The sequence below is a fragment of the Nannobrachium achirus genome (genome assembly GCF_963921795.1).
Source record: "Nannobrachium achirus genome assembly, chromosome: 3".
Lineage (NCBI taxonomy): Eukaryota > Metazoa > Chordata > Actinopteri > Myctophiformes > Myctophidae > Nannobrachium > Nannobrachium achirus.
Genome location: NC_137812.1, coordinates 28,698,653 through 28,719,242, shown reverse-complemented (window position 1 = coordinate 28,719,242; position 20,590 = coordinate 28,698,653).

Sequence of the window (20,590 nt, the reverse complement as noted above, 5' to 3'; positions counted from 1 at the left end):
GTGTGTGTGTGTGTGTGTGTGTGTGTGTGTGTGTGTCCTTTAATTTATTATCTTAACTGTTATATGTAAATAGAAGTAGAATTATGGAAATAAAGTCGTGCATTCAGGGTTACATGACAGGGGTGTGACAAATAAACAATAATCGTTGTGGAGTATTCCACGTCAACATCTGGGCTACTTGAATTGTTATTTTATAAAAAATGGGGAAAAAATAAAAATTCAAACGAAGCATTCATAGTGTTCATGGTTTAATGGTATTACAATTGAATGTGAAATAAAACTGAATTCAAATGGGGCTGAAATTTAGAAAGTATATGAAACAAAATGATTGTGCGTGATTATACTGTAGATTGCATTATAGATTGTTGAAAGCCACATACTGTATTAAAAATACCAGAAGTAAACTATAGCTAAATCTCTCGTTCTCTTTATTTTGCTGCAGATATTCTGGGTTTTTCTACAGATTGTAAAGGATAGCAAAAGAATCATTGGACATGTACATTTATGATTATGTTTTTCTTGCTATGTGTGCACAAGTTTTTTTTTTTTTATATATTTTTTTCGACTGAAAATAAACCATTCATCCATTCAAACTATTTACTATAATGTACATACAATAGTGGTGCCTTTATTTGTGCTGAAAAGGGTTCCAAATAAAGATTGTGTTTTTTATGATGATACACACAAAATGTGTGATCTACTATGTGGATGTACTCATGACACAAACAGTCAAAAAACCTCTGGACCAGGTGTTTTCAAAGTGGGTGACGGGGCACCCTGGGGTGCCGTGATGCCAGTTCAGGGGTGCCACGAGATCATTTGATAATATTTGGAATTCATCAATATCACTTCACTATGCTTAGTAAAACAGACCTGATTTGCTCTGTAATTGATGAGTTATTTTTCTATATCAAAAATAGCATATCTACAAGCTCACAACGCGTCACAACGTGACGCGTTGTGACGCGTTGTGAGCTTGTAGATCGGCTATTTTTGGTGAACCTTCCCCCCAGAATAGGCATGCTGGGGTTCAAGTGGTTAAACGTCAAGTATAACGTTATTTTCAGTCAGTTCTGATGGAAACGGATATTTCTCCAATACGATGTAAGATTCTAAAAATAAACAGTGTAACTCAGGGGTGCCATGGATGAAAACGTTATTTTCAGGGGTGTCCTGAGTCAAAAAAGTTTGAAAACCCCTGCTCTAGACCTCTACTTTTTAATACTCCTAATGATTATAAGGAGAAATGTGTTATGTACAGTATGGACCCCAGGAGGACTAGCTGTCTGCCATGGCATCAGCTAATAGTAATCCTTTCAAATCATAACGAAAGAAACAAATGTTCGTCTGAAATACACAGAATGAAGGAACACATTTCTAAAACCTTTAATAAATGTAAATGTAGCCTACAATACCTGGTACAGTCAGGAGGAAGAGCACAAATCCACTTGTTGCTCTAACATTCATAGTTAGGCCTCTCCTCTGAAGCCTTCAAAACATTAGCTGGTGGATAATGAACATAAGCAGAAATATTATAATATGATGATATATAATGATATACTGTAGGCTAATGACATTAAGAAAGTAGTAAACGTACAGAGTATGCTGGCAACTTGTAAATAGGTCGATTCTACCAAGTTTGATATAGATATAGAAATAATCTGTTTAAACCATCCCTCCTCTCAATATCACGCAGACTGCTGGTAAATATTAACAGCAACACCGCAGAACTCAGGTGTTAGTGATTTTCCTGATAATAATCTAAGGCTAGTGGAGTGTATGTGTGTGTGTGTGTGTGTGTGTGTGTGTGTGTGTGTGTGTGTGTGTGTGTGTGTGTGTGTGCGTGCGTGCGTGCGTGCGTGCGTGCGTGCGTGCGTGCGTGCGTGCGTGCGTGCGTGCGTGTGATACGAATGAAAAAACTAAAAACCAATACCCATCACCGACAGACCCAAACACAGGAAATGATCATAGTGTTTTGATGGTTGAGGGTTTTTAGTGAGAGTTTGTCACGAATAGCAGAAGTTGAAACATGTCAACAGCAAACAGTTTCCACTCAAACATGACTGTCACAGCCCCTGTAGTCTGGGCCTCTCGGTTAAATTCTGCAGGGGTCAAGATCATCTTTACCTTGGTCATTATATTACTTAGAGTAGTGTTCTGTATTGGAATATCAAAAAGTTGTTGAATGATGTTTAAAATTAAGCTAAAGTTACAGAGCAACTTTAGAAATAGGTCATTTGTCCATGAGTGCTCCAGCCTTAAGGAATGTTATTGGCATGTCCTAATTGATTGATTGATTGATTGATTGATTGATTGATTGATTGATTATTGTGGTGCGCTGGTACAGGGGCTGCACCGCGACTCAGTGTGTCATGTATGCCTTGATGTGTTGCAAATGTATGTATGCCTTGATGTGTTACAGATATGTTTTGAATACATGGCTGCTGTGTCGTAAAACAAATTTCAGTGTGAACTGACAATAAAGTACTATATCATATCAGATCATTTTATTAGACAAAAATGGAGAACAGTACAAGTATAGTCAATACAATTAGTACAGTACAAGTACAGTTAAACACCCTGCCTATAAAGGAACATCTCAAATAAGACGTTTTACGGTCTTTTTTTACGTTGAAAGCCCTCTGTATTTAATTCATGGACATGATAAATAGCAAGCAAAAAGAAAAAGAAAAAGAAAGAAAAAGAAAAATTCAATAATATCGCAGTTATCAAAACACTATGTACAGCATCAGGAAAACAAGGGGGTGGCTAAGGTAAGGGGGGGCTCACTTCTCGCCTGAGTTTTCAGGGCAGTTTTGAAGGATGCCAGCGAGCTACATGTTAATGTACATGATAATGTCGCTTAATAAAAAACAACGTAATACTTAAGGTTAATATGAGCATCAAAACAATATTTTAAATACATTTGTATTAGTGCATGCATTCTGGGGCTGGACCACACACAGTCAGACATCAGTTCTCCATATATGGAGATATCTGTATCTGTCTGTCTGTCGGCGTCCATTTTATGTCCATATATGGAGATCACTGCAGATATAGTTCTGGTCCATTTTATGCCCATATGCCCATATATGGAGATATCTGTCTATTTGCGTCCATTTTATGCCTGCCCCACCCTTTAATGCAAACCCCAATATACCTGTTGTCATAGGACCCGTTTTGACCATCTGTTAGCCTTTGTCCCCACCCTTTAATGCAAACCCCAATATACCTGTTGTCATAGGACCCGTTTGGACCATCTGTTTGCCTTCTGTTAGCCTTTGTCCCCACCCTTTAATGCAAACCCCAATATACCTGTTGTCATAGGACCCGTTTTGACCATCTGTTTGCCATTGTCCCCTTATGCCCATATATGGAGATCTCTGCACACACAGTACCGGTTGCGGAAAACTCTGATGTCAGACATCAGCTCCGCATTCGGGGATTCATTTTATGCCCATACCCCTTATGCCCATATATGGAGATCTCTGCACACACAGTACTGGTTGCGGAAAACTCTGATGTCAGACATCAGTTCCGCATACGGGCATTCATTTTATGCCCATATATGGAGAACGTGGGAAGAATGGTTTAGAGATACTCGGATTACATACATACATACACATTCACAGAGATTTTTTGTTGACTCATGTGGCGTACGTGATGTCAGAGCCTTTTATGAAGTGATGTCACAATGAGTCAGCGCTTCCTCCGGAACAGCCTGATGTCAACAATCAGCTCCGCATAAGGAGATTCCGAACGTTTCGCGCCGGTTTCGGAAAACCGCGAGTCGGGTCGGGTCGAGGCCCGGCACTGCACTCCGCGCGGCGGCGGGGAACGCGCGTGCCGAATCTGAAGCCGGTGGGACGAACGGTTCTCGAGATACACGGATTACAAACAAACAAACAGACAGACAGACAGAGATTTGTCGCATTTATAGATAGATTAAGGCATATTTGGCTTATTAGCCAGGGGTCCTTCAAAAGGATTCATCAGAGAGGGCAGGCAGATTTGATAAGGAGGGGAGTGCTGTTCCACAGTCTAGGGGCTGCGACAGCATGGTGATATTTGGTGCAGTGAATGATTGACTCAGTATACTCCACTGACTCCTGTATCCATCCATCCATCCATCCATCCATCCATCCATCCATCCAGACCTCCATGTGGAGGCGTAAGTTCCAGGTTCCAGGGAAGCCCTGAGGGAGCTCCTGAACAGTGGTGCTGATGTGGACCTGGAGGCTGGGGTCTACCATCCCAACGATGTGGCCACTCTGCTCAAGACCTTCCTGGGAGAGCTGCCTGAGCCTGTGCTCACACACAGACACTTCCATGCCCATCTCAAGATAGCAGGTGACCTTAATGTTGTTTGTTTGTTTTCTTGCAGAGCTGTGTAAGCTGTGTGTAAGTGGCTATAAAAGATCCACATAACTATTGCATGATATAGTCTATAATCGTCATGATTGAAAAAGACTATATGTATAGTTGTCTTCTTGAGTTATGTTGGTGATAGTACTTTACAGTTTATTAATTACCAAAAGGGAAATTCACATTGTCACCACTCACCACCAGCACTGAAGCACCTAATAGAGATATCAAAATGTTGGCTGGTTGTCACTGCTCTGTATCAATGCTTGCATTGTTAATTTGCCTGAAATGCAACCTACTATATGTTACCAAACAGCACTCTGGCCTTGCACTAGGGAGAGATGGTAAGAAAAAGACAGCAATGATTTGACTTTTGTCCAGAGGGGGCGAGAGGCGGAACAGCTCTGTGGGCAATGGTGTGTGTGTGTGTGTGTGTGTGTGTGTGTGTGTGTGTGTGTGTGTGTGTGTGTGTGTGTGTGTGTGTGTGTGTGTGTGTGTGTGTGTGTGTGTGTGTGTGTGTGTGTGTGTGTGTGTGTGTGTGTGTGTGTGTGTGTGTGTGTAGCCTGTTTGTGTAGAATGAGAAACATGTAAGTTGCAAACTTGACTATTCCACCCAGACCCAGCCTACATATTGAGGACTCCATGTGAGGTAATCCACGACCCACACTGTGGAACTATTCTGGTGGAACTACCTAATGTGGCTGCATTGAATTAATATGTGTCTTAAGTTCAGACTGATACACTGGATGGCTGTAGATCCTGTGTAACAGATGAAGGAGGACATCATCATCCACTACTTGGATATACACATTGAAATAGTTCCTGGTGGACAGAAACCTGCCAATGAAATGCCCCAGGACTACGTTTTCAAAGCATTTCATTCTATGTGAGGGAAGAGCATTAGGCCTACAAGGTCTTTAAGTGCCAAAACATTTGTTTTTTGTTCCACAATGTTCCACCATCCACCAATAAGAATGACAAGAGTAAATGTATGACATTGCAATGTCAAAGGACATTTAGTCAAAAATAATTATAAAAAGGAGAATATAATTGACTACTAAAATAATATAGCATTTGAACAGCTTTGCAAGATGTGTCTAAACCTGAATCATGACATCATCATGACATGACTGAAGATACACAGGGCCTGTGTTGTGATTGATTGATTGATTGATTGATTGATTGATTCTTTCTATTTATTTATTTTGAACACCATACAATAAAAAAGTCACAATAAAACAATATTAAAAATACAAAATATTATAAAAACAATTCCTAACATCTCAATAAACAATAAATCATAAATGTGTTCGAAAAGGATTGATTTATTGATCAATAGGAATACTTTATGAACAAGTTTGTTTACAAATTTGTACATTACAGGTAGTACAGTACCAGTAAAAGCTTTTGCTAAAAGGATAACACGTTAAGCTGTCTGTCTGTCATTGTGTCTCCCTCTCCACAGGTCCTGTAGGCTGGGAATTGGGGTGCCAATCAGGTGCCAGTGGCCATTGGCCAGTGTTTCCATTGTGCCCTATAAGTGTTCCCCATGGCCTACTGGGCGTTGGCCATGCTCAGTCTGTCTCTCTCTCTTCTCCTGATGGCAGCATTTGGTTCTCTTTATTTTTTAGTTTGCACCATTCAACTCCCTACACCTAATACCACGCATCCACTCATTGATTTCACTGATTTTGCACAACCCACAACCCAAGTTTATTCGCTGGGCTTTTCAACTGATTGAGGGATATGGGTTGTAAGATTATTTTTTATTTGTTGTACTCACGGTGGTAAACTCATGTTACTGTAACTGATAAACTGATTGTGTGAGTGCTGAGCACACACGTCATGTGATGTAGTAGCCTATATCTCCTAATAATGATGACTCAACCGTGAAATCTGGTACACTTCCCCTTCTTGAGATTTAAACTCCTTTTTCGGTGGAATTTCTTCACCCACAACTTCCAACTAAATTACAACATTGACGTGTCATCATAGGTCGCCATGTCATTTTGTGTATAACTGTACCTCGTACCTTTTGCAAACAGTAAAGTATTCAATCAATCATTTCAGTATCAGTTCTTAAAGACAGAAATATGGTCATTGTCCCCAGCTTTTTATAGCTCTACAGCTCTACAATATAGAACCCAGTTAGAAAAAGGTTTAATTTTTCAGTTAAAGTGATCCCTGGCTAATACGACAAATATGCCTTAATACATTATAATTGTCCTCTATAACTACAATGTAAAATTAAAAACATCTCAAATATTTTATTTCTTCTAGAAATAGCTAATCTTTCAGTCAATAGGGGAAATGCCTGTCGCAAGTTGATGATGTCATAAATGTTATGTGTGGTCTAATTTATGGCATGCATGTGCAAAATAAACCACAAACACATTTGAAATATTGATTTGATGCTCATATTAACCATAGGAAGTATTACGTTTGTTTTTATTTGCACATGCATTCCATAAATTCCATAGGGATAGATCACAAATTACATGTATGACATCATCAACCTGCGACAGGCATTTCCCCTATTTAGCTATTTCTAGAAGAAATAAAATATTTAAGGTGTTTTTAATTTTACATTGTAATTATAGAGGACAATTATAATGTATTAAGGCATAATTGTCGTATTAGTCAGGGATCACTTTAAAGTATGTAAAGATGTTACTTTGCATGTTATATCGTTTTTACGGTGTGGCTCCTCAAAGTTGATGTCTTGTGCATACTGCCATGATGTATCATAGATGACTGATGTCTGATACATTTTGCAGGGTTAAGCAACATCTTTGCTTGACGGGACTCACTCGTTGTTATAGTTTTGCATGAGTGGGCCAAATCCATGACAAGGAAAAGATAAAATAAGAAAGTTCCACTTTTTTCAGCGGAATGTAGGCCTACATGTAAAACAATGCAGGATATGAGCATGTGTGTATCATAAAATACTTTGGAATTCTCCTCATCCAGGCCCCTGGCTCTGAAAAAACAAAAACAGTAAATAAGCAAGTAAGTTAAAGTAAGTAAGTAAGAAAGTATAAGCAAGTAATTAAGTTATTACGTAGGGGAGAGCGGGGTAAACTGAGACACTTTTTACATTTGCTCCCCTCTAGGCGAACTAAAAGATATCAGTAAAAATGTACACATTTTCCAGTAATTTGGGATGTTTCCTAACAATGGAAGATATCAGAACATACTCAAGACAAAAGGCAGAGAAAATATGATTGTTTTAAAAAAAGTGGTCTTGTGTCTCAGTTTACCCCAGGACCGGGGTAAACTGAGACAGACCAGAGAAATCAACGGGGTAAAGTGATCCACTCACTTTTTTCACTTTAAAACTACCATAAAAACACAAAAACCCGGTTAACCGGGTTAAATATGCGCAATACAAAAATGTACATAGCAGACATTCTTTTAATAGGCTTTGTCCTGTCATTTCCACCCATGTGTCAAATAATGTGACACATGGGCAGAAGGAAAAAACTAAAAACCCTATAAATATTGATAGAAGGGTTTACCAAACTTTCCTCAGTTGATCCTTATGTAATTTTTCCTGTAGAATCTATTTCTGCAAAGTATATTGTTGTATTGTGCATAACTAATGAAATAATTAGCATATTTAGTCAAATGTAGTCAAATATGCTAATTATCTCATTAATTATGCACAATACAAAGAAATATATATCAAAAATGGATTCTACAGGGGAAAATACATAAGAATCAACTGAGACTAGTTTGGTACACCCTTTAATCAGGTTTTTACAGCTTTCTCCCTACCCCTTGGGATAATAAAGGTATCTATCTATCATGTTGGGATAATGTGAGATAGTGTCTCACTTTACCCCGAAGCAATTGTCTCACTTTACCCCACAGCCACATTTTGGGAAAAGGGTAATCTTCAGCTAGCATCTATCACATGGATTTATAAGTTGGTAGTTCATCAACATGTATGATGTAAAATGTTCTCCCTGCATCAATTTGCTTTGACACAACAGCTGATTATGTTGACAGCAAGAAAATTTACTTTTACATGCAAAAAACAATTTTTTGTGAAAAAAGCATGTTTTCTACAGCACTATCAGGTCTCTCTTTTCATGACAAGTGGGAAATTCAAGGGGCTTGAAAATATAATGGTCACATGACCACAAATGTGTTCCATTGCCAAGATAAATGGAGCGTCTCAGTTTACCCGGTGTCTCAGTTTACCCCGCTCTCCCCGTACGTACGTACGTACGTCAGCCAGTCAGTCGGTCGGTCGGTCGGTCGGTCGGTCGGTCGGTCGGGGGGTCCGCTCACTATCCCGACTATCCGCTGTTCCGACATGGTCGGCAGGTTAGTTACTTAGCGTCGGCAGGTTAGTTACTTAGCGTAAGGCAGGTTAGTTACTTAGCGTAAGGCAGGTTAGTTACTTAGCGTCGGCAGGTTAGTTACTGAGGTAAGGTTTACTGAGGTTAGGTTTAGGGTTGGGGGTAGAGTTAGGGTTATAGTTTTAGTGTCGGAATAACGGCCCGTCGGCACACTGCTGCGGACCCGTCGGTCGGTCGGTCGGTCAGTCAGTCAGTCAGTCAGTCAGTCAGTCAGTCAGTCAGTCAGTCAGTCAGTCAGTCAGTCAGTCAGTCAGTCAGTCAGGTAAGTAAGTAAGTAATTAATTAAGTGTATCAGATATCTCACCAGGGGGAAGCATTGGCCCTTTTAAAGTTGACCACAGCATAAAGGACATTGTCCTGTCCCTGGGGCTGTGGTAGTTGGACAGTGGAATACAGGGGCACTTCTTGGTTCTTAGAGCGAGTGACGCGGATGCTGGAGTAATGGACATCATCCATGGGTTCCATTGGTCCCTTGTGATCTGTAGAGGCAGAGCTGCTACTGGCCATCGGTGAGATGTTCTCATAGTCAGGGCCAGAGTTGAACTGAGGGAGAGAGATTGATTAATTATGAAGCATTATTCTTTTCCTTTTATTCAATTAACTCAACTCCTATACCTGGACTGTTGGTCCCCCAACATCAGATGGCTGCTTGGAGGCCCTTTTTCTTCTGTGGATGAAAAATTCAGTGTTCAAACACTTGCTTGTAAATTAACAAATTAGTGTAAACTGTAAAAAGAAAACCAAATGAATGACCTGATCCACAGGACGATGAAAACGGATATGACGGCCAGGAGAGCAGCTACGGTGATTCCTGCAGCTGCAGCTATTGATACCTGTGTCGCTATAGGGATGGGTATAGGGCTCAAATTAAAACAATGAGACTAATAAAAGAGAGTCTGACTTATACACAGAACTGTATGGATCTATTAACATTGGGAAAAGGGCAGAGAAAATGTGTCATTCGATCTGACAATTTGCAGACAGTATATTCTTCTCTTGAAGAATATTTGAAACAGGTTATAGGCTACTGAACACACACAAAAATAATATTCAGATGGACGTTAGCCTATATAATATAACATTGGTTTTGAATTAGTTTGACATTTGTTAACAATCAACATCATACAGTATGAATTGGTATTTTTGTTACCTGCTACAACCACCAACAGGAAGGTGGAATTCCTGCCACCTATTGTGTTTTGGGCTAAGCAAGAATAATTTCCACTGTGGTCAGGTTGAATATCAGTGATGGTGAAGTTCTGTCCAATATATTTGGGTGTGTCTTCATTCTGGCGGTACCAGGTATAAGTGACCTCTGGTGGGTTGGCATCACTGCTGCAAGTCAGAGTCACAGAACTGCCCTGCTCTATTACACCAGACACACTCACTGACACTGAGAAGTTCTTCGGGGCATCTGGAAAGCAAGATATATAGAAAGACAACTCATAAATGTTTGGCTGAACATTCTTACCATATTCATAATAATACTGCTTCTATATTATCATCTATAAAACACAGAAGCCATAATTTACTGGCTTATCACTGTCGCCATTGGGTAAAGTGAAAATGCTTCATGTACATACACTGGATATCTATAAAGCCAAAGGATGAGTTTAAGTGTCCGTATTCATTTGAAGATTGGCAATGGTATGTCCCTCTGTCCTTAGAGCTGATGGAGGAGAAGTGATACGTTTCATTTGGTCCCTGATGCAGTGTCGCGTTCTCCTTGTACCAGGTATACAATTCTTTCGGGTTGGCATCACTTTCACAAGTCAGAGTCACTGGACAACCCTCCTTTATCACAGCAGAGGGTCTCACTGATAATGAAATCTTCTTTGGACCATCTGCAAAACATGATATTAACATAGATTCTTTTTTAAAATATATTTTCATAACACTGCTTGTTACTTGAATGTTAACCCATAAGGCCTGAGGGTCCTCGATCGTGCAAAATGTCTTCTAATAAATCCCTCTGAGGTTTTTGAAAAATATATATTTCTAAGATCAGTTATTCTCAAAACTTTTCATTTCGAGGCCCCCCAAAATTATATGTATTATATCAAAATATGTTGTTTCAGGGACCCCCAGAATCAAAAGATTTTAGTTGCAAAAGTTCACTTTAAAATATACAAAGGTTTGCAAAAATGTTCATGATTTTTCAAAAATAGCAGATCTACAAGCTCATAGCGCAGCCCTCAGTGCTGCGCTATGAGCTTAAGTTGTATATCAGCTTTTTTAATAGCTAAAATATAGAATAATGGTTAAAGTGGTTAAAATCTAATGTGACACCTGGGGTGGGCAGGTGGAATAGGGGTTGGAGTTGTTAAATAATCAATAGAATAGTTGTAGTTGAACTGAATAGCTCGACATCAGCAAAACCACCCCGGGATGAATAGTTGGCATTTCCATTTGTTATACCTGATCTTGAATTCAATGTTATTTTACTCACATTTGACAATAATGTGGGTGCTGGTAGATGTCTTTGCTCCCATCTGGTTCTCTGCTCTACAGACATACTCTCCAGTGTCAGAGGTTTGGATGGAATGGAAGACGAGCTGTGATTCATCATTAGAACTGAGAGGTTGATCTCCAAGGTTTTTGAACCAAGTGATCCCAGCTGGTGGGTAGGCCTCACTGGTGCAGCTCAGAGTCACTGAACTGCCCTCCACTACTTCACCTCTCACTGACACCAAGGCTGTCTGGGGAGCATCTAGTTTGAATATATACTTTCAGGATGAGTTAAATGACAAAATTACTCTTGGACAAAGAGGCAAAAGATGCAAATGTGTACATTTAAAGTAAGTACTTTACAATGAAGAATACGTTTCTTGTCAAGGGCTGACTTTAATTCAGGTCAAGAAACTCACCTATAGTCTTTTTTGTATTAATTTGCAACACTCACAAGCCAAATAATTTAGTGATTCAATGCATGAGCAGCACAACGTAACATAAACATACTCACATCTGACCTTGAGAGTTTCTTCAGGAGCTCTGAGATCCTCTTGACCTTTGATGGCACAGGAGTATTCTCCTGCATGCTGACTGCTGACTGGGTCTAGAACCACATAGTTCTGTTGGCTCCCAGTGTGGTTTAGAAGCTGTCCATTCTGGTACCAGATGTAGCTGGGGTTGTCAGTCAGAGAACAGTTGGTGTTACAGGTCAGTGTCACCTTCTGTCCTTCTGTCACTGTGAGAGGGGTCAATGTCACCCGAAGGCCTAAAGTGTTCCATAAAAAAAATGTTTTGATTTGTTTTCAATAAGAATATAATGAAACGGTTGATTTTACTATTTGAAGATTCACAGTTCCAGTGCAGATTTAATTCAAATAGTGAAATCAACACACAATTGTAATTATTATTTACCCACTGGCAGTTTCTGCTTTGTTTGCGTTCATTTATGTGAGACCATTTTTACTGTTCAATGCAAGTTAATGGGGAAATTATTTTGGATTTAACATTTATTTTGGTCTTAAAAACAGAACAACTATTGAATGTATCACATCAATATTTGCAGTTACATCATGGCAACTACTGTAGTACTAACTACACAACCCAAACCTCTACCTAAATTTAATTTTGCTTTACGGTATCGGTATGTTCAATAAACATTACCTGTGACAGTCAGAATTGTACCGGGTAAACTACTCCCCCATTTGAATGAGTAGCTTGTAAATATGAAGCGATATTCAGCTGAATCGCTCTCTCTCAGCTTTGCGATGTTCAGGGTGGAGTGGTGTTGTGTTTGAAGGTACTGGACACGATTCATGTATCCAGAGACTGTCTTTAGGTCATTAGGCTGTTTGGGATTCTCATAGTCGAGATCAGGGACAAACCAAAATGTGGATGTTGGGTATAAATTATAAGTATTATACATATTGTATGTGCAAGAAATGGCCACTGATGAGCCTTTCAATGCACAAATCTTCTTTTCAGTATAAGACACATTGTTGCAGCTCAAACCACGGATGCCTGAATAGAAAAAAATAAAATAAAACGTTTTTACTTTGGGCAAGTTAGAATTCATATGAAAATAGTTACAAGTGTTGTATTGCTCTAAAAAGCACAGACAATAAGACAAGGGAGGGTTTGATTCCCAGTGGGGTCACCCATAGAGAAAAGATGCTTTTAGCACAATATTTGGGTTGTGTGTTAGTAAACTCACACTTTAAAGGAGAGTGGAACATCTCATAGCCTTTCATAGCACAGGCCACACTGTCCCCATTGTTAAAGTAGTCAGAGTAATATGATCCGTAACCTTCCGGAATGTTTTGTCCATTCTTATACCAGATCAATGTAGGACTATCAGTTTGCCTGCAAGTGTGGGAACAGGTCAGTTTTGTCCATGAACTGTAGCCTTCGTGTTTCTTTATCTGAAGATCTATGGAAAAGGCATGTTTATATTAATGGACTCTTTGAAATTAAATCTTTCTCTAATCCTACATCGCTGTCTCCTCTGTCTCTCTCACACACACACACACACACCCACACACACACGACACGCAGGCAGGCAGGCAGGCAGGCAGGCAGGCACGCACACACACGCGCACGCGCGCACACACACACAACACGAATGAACGCAGGCAGGCAGGCAGGCACGCACACACACACACACACACACACACGCGCGCGCACACACACACACACACACACACACACACACACACACACACACACACACACACACACACACACACACACTTCCTAGACCTAGATGTTAAACAGTATTGATGGATTATCTAATTGAAAATGGAGCCTACCTGTGACAGTCAATGTGACTCCAGGGTCACCAGTATATTTCCCGTCTGGTTGGTTAGTTATGAACCTAAACCTGTATTTTGCTGAATCAGTCTCTCTCAGGTCTCTAATGGTCAGTGTACATCTCCTGTCCTGTGGGTCACAATGGTTCTCCACACGACCTGCATACCGAGAGTCCTGGTACAGATCCACAGGTTCATAAGCCTCCCTTTTAGTGAACCAGAAACTTCTCATGACTTTATAATAAGCTGCATCAGGGTAACTGTAGGTGCAGCTTATTTTCACAGTGGATCCCTTAACGGCGCACATACTATAATGAGGGTTGTAGGTTACTCCCCACTGTCCCCAGACATCTTGTATCACTGTAACACAGAGCAAATCATATAATCATAATCACTGTACACACAGACAACACACACACACACCTGTTCACTCACTTTAAAGTATAGTAGAGAATAAATATATTATTATAACACAAAAATACTTTCTCAGTTCAATTCAAATTAGCTTTATTGACATCGGTATTGTGGGGATTGTGAGGAAAGCTTTAGCAGAAAATAGCAGATCGACGACCACAAGCTTACAATGCATCGCAACGCGGCACTTTTTAAGCTTGTTGAGCAGCTATTTTCAGCGAACATATTTATTGTAGGCCGAAAACAGACTTGCATAGAGCCCTGCAGGGTCTCCACTCAACAACGTATGGGGTTTAAGTGGTTAAATACTTCAGCAGCTGTATTCAAAGTGAAGATAACATAAGGTTACGATATGCTACTGTACATAGTATGCAAATTCCAATCTATGCATACAGAACCTTGTTTTGTCTGTGACTTTGACCTTCAATGGCCCACTCGAGCAAACACAGTTTGCATGCTTTGCTTATTCACAGTAAAATCCACAGTGCTAACACAACTCGGAGTGTAAAACCTTAACCTTATGTGTGTGTTCACACTAGCTTCATGACACTGCGGTTAGGGCTTCATGTCACTAATTAGTGAAGTGTGAAAGGAAACTTTGCATATGTCTTCACAGTGACACATGGGGATATATTCAAAGTCACTATGTGACATCTGGATTGAATACATACTGAAATTATTGTAATTCTTAGAAAAGATACTGTATAAAAAATGTTTATAACCCCCCCCCCCACACACACACACACACACACACACACACACACACACACACACACACGTCACACTCACACACACACACACACACACACACACACACACACACACACACACACACACACACACACACACACACACACACACACACACACACACACATCACACACACACACACACACACACACACACACACACACACACACAGCGCACACACACACAGCACACACACACACACACACACACACACACACACACACACACACACACACACACACACACACACACACACACACACACACAACAAACTAACTAATGTGTACAGTAGCATTATAAAAAAATAAGTGCATAAGAGAACAGTATAGTAAAACATAAAAAACATAGCAGTTGGCTATGTTTTTTCCCCTTCTTTTTATTTCCTTGTAATAGCAGTGCAAGGATTTAGTTGTACAGTTGTCAGAATTTGCCACAACCTCTGACTCTTGATCTTCAGATGAAACAACCTAATTTGAAATCTTTAAACAGCCAGATCAGAAGGTTTTAGTGATCTAACAATATACCACTCTGATAATCATGACCTCCATTTACCCTTCTCCCCAAAAGAGCTCATTTTTTTGTATGCATCATTTGACATTTGATGTTGCATCATCACACCACAACAGCTCCTCACATGTTCATCTGAAATACAGAGAATGAAGGAACTTTTCATATAAACATGTAGCCTACCTGCAGTCCAAAGGAAGAGCACAAATCCACTTGTTGCTCCTCTAACGTTCATAGTAGGGCCTCTCCTCTCAGTTGAAGGCTTCAGAGATCAACTGGCTTGTGGATAATGTACATACCGGTATAGGCCTACTGTACTTCCCTGTACCTGTCTCTGCAAACTGTTAATAAAGTATTCATTCAATCAACCAATCAATCAATCAATCAATCAATCAATCAATCAATCAATCAATCAATCGATTAATCAATTTAACAAGATCATCTTTACCCTTGTCATTGTCCTACTCAGTTAGCGTAGTACTGTATTTGAATATCCAAAAGTTGTTGAATATGTTGTTAAAATAAGTACACTTACAGGCAACTTGTAAACAGGTTGATACCACTGAGGTTGATGCAATTATATGACAGAAGCTTTTTAAAGCTGGGACCACTTCCTCCTTACAGTCACATCATGCATAGCAAGCAGGCTGCCGGTAAATCACCAGGTTCAATAGCAGAAGTCAGGGTTGTCAACATTGGACGGTCAGAATCCAGGAGATTAATTTTTTTGGGGGTGCGCGGAACTCCCCTACCGGGGTCTGGGGGTCCTCTCCCCAAAACCTCTTAACAGATATATATTTTTTCCTGTGTTCTGTTGAATTTTGTGCATGTTTGATACTTTTATCAGGCTTGCTTTACTAGCACTGGTACAATTTCAGCCTTAAAATGCCAAATGTAGGTGAATAATAATGACTTCTCATCTTTAAGTCATTACACGTATATGATCTTTCTTGCATGCATTGCCCCCAACCCTAAAGCGGGGGGTCTGGGGGTCCTCCCCCTGAAAAAATTTAACATAGATGTAATTTCCTGTGTTCTGGTGAATTTTGTGCATGTTTTATACGCATGTATTGATGACTGAACCAAAGGACATCTTTAATGATGACTTCTAATTTTTAAGTCATTACTTAAGTGAATATGTGTCTGATCTTTCTTGCATTCATTGCCCCACCCCTAAAGCGGGGGTCTGGGGGTCCTCCCCCAGAAAAAAATGTACATAGTAGATGTAATTTCCTGTGTTCTGGTGAATTTTGGGAGTTTGATACAAAATCCAGGAGAAATCCAGGAGATTTGCCAATCCAGGAGACTCCCAGGAGAGGGGTTCAAAATCCAGGAGACTCCTGGGAAATCCAGGAGAGTTGACAAGCCTGGCAGAAGTATTAATTACAGGTTAGTGACATGCTGTGGATCACACTGCCTAATGTCATGCATGATGTACTAATCTGTACTGTGCCATGGTCAGGTACATTACTTACAATTATGTGGGTACAATGCAGTCTTTCCATTTTTGTCTGATTGTTTTGTCTTGAATTTGACTTTAATGATTCAATGGAGAGGGTGAATGCTGTTCCACAGTCTAGGCTGTGACAGCATATATGATATTTGGTGAAGTAAGTGAATGATTGACACCTGTGTCCATCCATCCGTCTGTATTACTATTAGGATATGGCCTTATTATTGTGGCCATGGGCTGGAGTGGGAACACAACGTAATAGATAGATGCTTTATTTGTCCTTGCAGAAATTCTTTTTGCATCAGGACACAAAATCACAACACATAATATAATACACAAATACAATAAATGAATGACAAGACAGAACCCACAATTCACTGACAACATGATACAAAACAAGAATAGGCTACCAGTCATAATATCCCCATTTTATGCGCATAACTGAGATGGGGCTACTAGTGGGGACAAAATAATGTCCTGGAAGCCCTAGCCTTCAATGCAGGTACTGTGTACTGTCGTCCTGATGGTAAAAGGTTATATTCACTGTGTAAAGGGTGCGTTCTATCCCTAGCAATAGCTTTGCCCTTCCTGCGCCCGGGTCTCATACATCGATGTCATACTCTCCAGCCGTACCCCAGCTATTAGGGGTGCAGGAAAAAATCGATTCGAATTCGAATCGTGTTTCTAACATGGCAAGATTCAGAATCGATTCTCATTTTCCAAAAATCGATTTTTTTATTAGATAATATTTATTAGATATCATGATTTTCATGATTTATTATTTTATGATTTTTTATTATGATTTTTTTTATTACGATAATTTATTAGATATTATGTTGTGTTTGTATGAGTTCAAAGAATGTGTGCAAGCATGAATAAATCAGACATGTTGTCTTGGATTTACCTTTGTGTGTTTACATTATTGCAATAAGTTGATAAAACCTTTACAATTATAAAAGCTACGTAAATGTACTCTGCTTTCATGCCAAGCATCTATGGCAAAGGGCCAAACAAATATGAGTTATGAAAAAAGAATTGGTCAAGTCAAGTGGCTCAAATTGCCCCAGATCCAAGTCAAGTCTAATACTGTCAGTTTAATGCTGCTAATAAAAACAAATGCAAACATAGATTACGTCAATAATTTAGTTAAAAGAAAACTAACAAAAAGGCAAGACAGCAAACAATTATGCAACAATGATTCACAGAACTTTTAAAATGCACTTCAAGTCAAGTTTCACATGCTATATGTTGCACATTTCAGTTCTCTCAGTTCACTGTTTTCGGGTAACTTTCAGTCAGATGATTTGTGGGTTGTCTGGGTGTATTTGCAAGTTCCTTGTCTTTAACAAAAATAAAGTGCAGTTTTTGCTAAAGGGACAAATACACAGTTAAAATATTGCTGACAGCACTTGATCATCTGGTCAGATGATTTGTGGTTTGTCTGAACGCGTATTTGCAAGTTCAAATAAGGAAGGGAAACCATGTGACCGCCGGGAACGGCCATGGCGCTCCCTGACGCTCTCCATGGGTGCCAGAACTCGCACCGAAAGTGCAATGAAATACGTGTGAAATACATGCCGTATGATTGTAGTTCAGTTTTTTCCTTTTCTCAGTTCACTTTTTTTCTGGAAACTTTCGGGTCAGATGATTGGTGGTTGTCTGGGTGGTTGTCTGGGTGCCTTTTGTCTAGGCCACCCAGACAACCACAAATCATTGTTTTTGCTAAAGGGACAGATACATAGTTAAAATATTGCTGACAGCGGTTTCAATTCCTTCTTTCTTTGTTTCGGCAGGAGAAATTCTTCATTGTAGCCTATTTGGGGAATTCCACCTCAAATAACCAATCACCATTTTGGTTCTCATATAACTGTTTAAATTAATATCAGATATCTAAATATAGGGATGGGTATCGTTCACCTTTGAATCGATACGATACCTTTTTCGATACCTGGGAATCGATACGATACCCTTTTCGATACCATTTTCGATACTATTTATTTATTATTATTATAATTATTACCCGCCTTTTTCTATGGGCTATTTTACACACCAAAATAGGTTATTAAGCCAGTTATTCAGCCATTTTCATGTCAAGTAGGCCTAGTAGTAGTAGTAGAGTAGTTGATGTGACTACTATTACTGTTATGGGTGGCTGCTATTGTTTGTCTACAATAGAATATACACATAATAATAAACATTATAGGCTATTGTCGGCTATTTTCCACGGTAACGAGTGTAGCCTACTAAAGCAGTCATTAAACTCTCAGTAGCCCAACTCTTACAGATGCGACCGGCCAGGGGTGTGTTCAAGAGTATCGAAATGAGGTTTGTTTTTACGTGAACCATGTACTCAATAGTATCGATGTCATGCGATTGATACCATTAAAAGTATCGCAGACGATACCCATCCCTATCTAAATATTGACTCAAGAAATGTATATTACTGTCTGAGGTTCACACAAAAGTCAGAGTAAACCTTTAAATGACATGTAGGCCTAACGTAAGATTTTTAGGGGACTTCCGCCTCCTATAACCTGGCCCAGTTATAGTTACCAATAATTACCACCTTGGTTGTTATATCCCCATGTGTAACGCCCAGGATTCGAAAGCGGGTTTCCCGTGTATCTTAACCATCAGACCAAAGGGATATCCCTTTGTACCAGGGGAGATACTAGACTTTTGAGGCCATCAGGCTGAGTCACTCTGACTACACGTGTTCAAAAGCTCAAGACCCAGGGCTTAATTAATGCCGGAGCTTGGCTCCACCACCTGCCTCTTGCGCTCCGGTACATCAAATGTGTCTACAGTCTATATAATGTTAAGTGGCGTGCCATGCCGTCGCATGAGGGCCTGGGTATGGGGCAGTGTAAATACTTTATTCTGAAGGTAAAACCGGAAAAGGTAGTTTTTGTTGCTGCTGGTTACTTGTTGCATAGGCACAGCATTACGTCATCACCTCATGACCTCACCGGGGGGCTCTCTCCATTCCGACATGTCGCCACTCCGACAATGACTTCTTATTGTCGGAGTGGCAACACGTCCATAGAGGTTAAGGTTACGGTTAGGGTAAGAGATAGCTGGAGTACATCCTGATATATGAATTCAATAGAGAATCATTTTGAATCGAGAATCGTTTTTAAATCGGAAAATATTCGTTTCTGAATTCGAATTGTTTGATTTGAAAGAATCGAAAAGAATTGTGAATCGTGACCTCAAGAATCGATTCTGAATCGAATCATGGGATACCCAAAGATTCGCAGCCCTACCAGCTATCTTGCCGGATACATTGATGATTTTATGGAGCCTGTTGTTATTGACCAATGCTTGGCTAAAATGCATAAATGTATGTTCACAATATGTTGTATAGGCCTATATATGGTCAAACACACATTTCTTAACTGTGGTTTCTTTATTTTTAGTTTGTTTGTTTGTTTGTTTGTTTGTTTGTTTGTTTGGTTGGTTGGTTTGTAAACAAAATATTCATAATTTGGCATCATATTAATGTATTGGTCAGTCCAGTCCTGTTATTAACAATAATTAACTTAATATATTGATTTATTGATCATGAAATAAAATCATATGTCCCAACTAGTGAAAACATCACATGTCCCAACTAGTGAAAACAGCAGATCTACAAGCTCACAACGAGTTGCTTCACATTGCGTTGTGAGCCTGTAGATCAGCTATTTTCACTACTTTTTAAACATTTGTTTTTCAATTTATGGGATTTCCTAGATTTTTATTTTATTTATTAATTAAATCACTTAGAAAAATCATTGCATTTTTTAAGGAAAATCTTAGCTTTTTTGGGAACGTTTTTTGAAAAGGTTTTGAAATAATAATAATTAAAAACAAAATATAGGAAACAAAGTGATACATGAAATGAAATGCAGTACCTTGATGCACCACGTTCGGCACATTTCATGCAAAAATGTTGTTTTCCTCCAGACGAGGCCAGTGGATTCAAACAGGCCAAT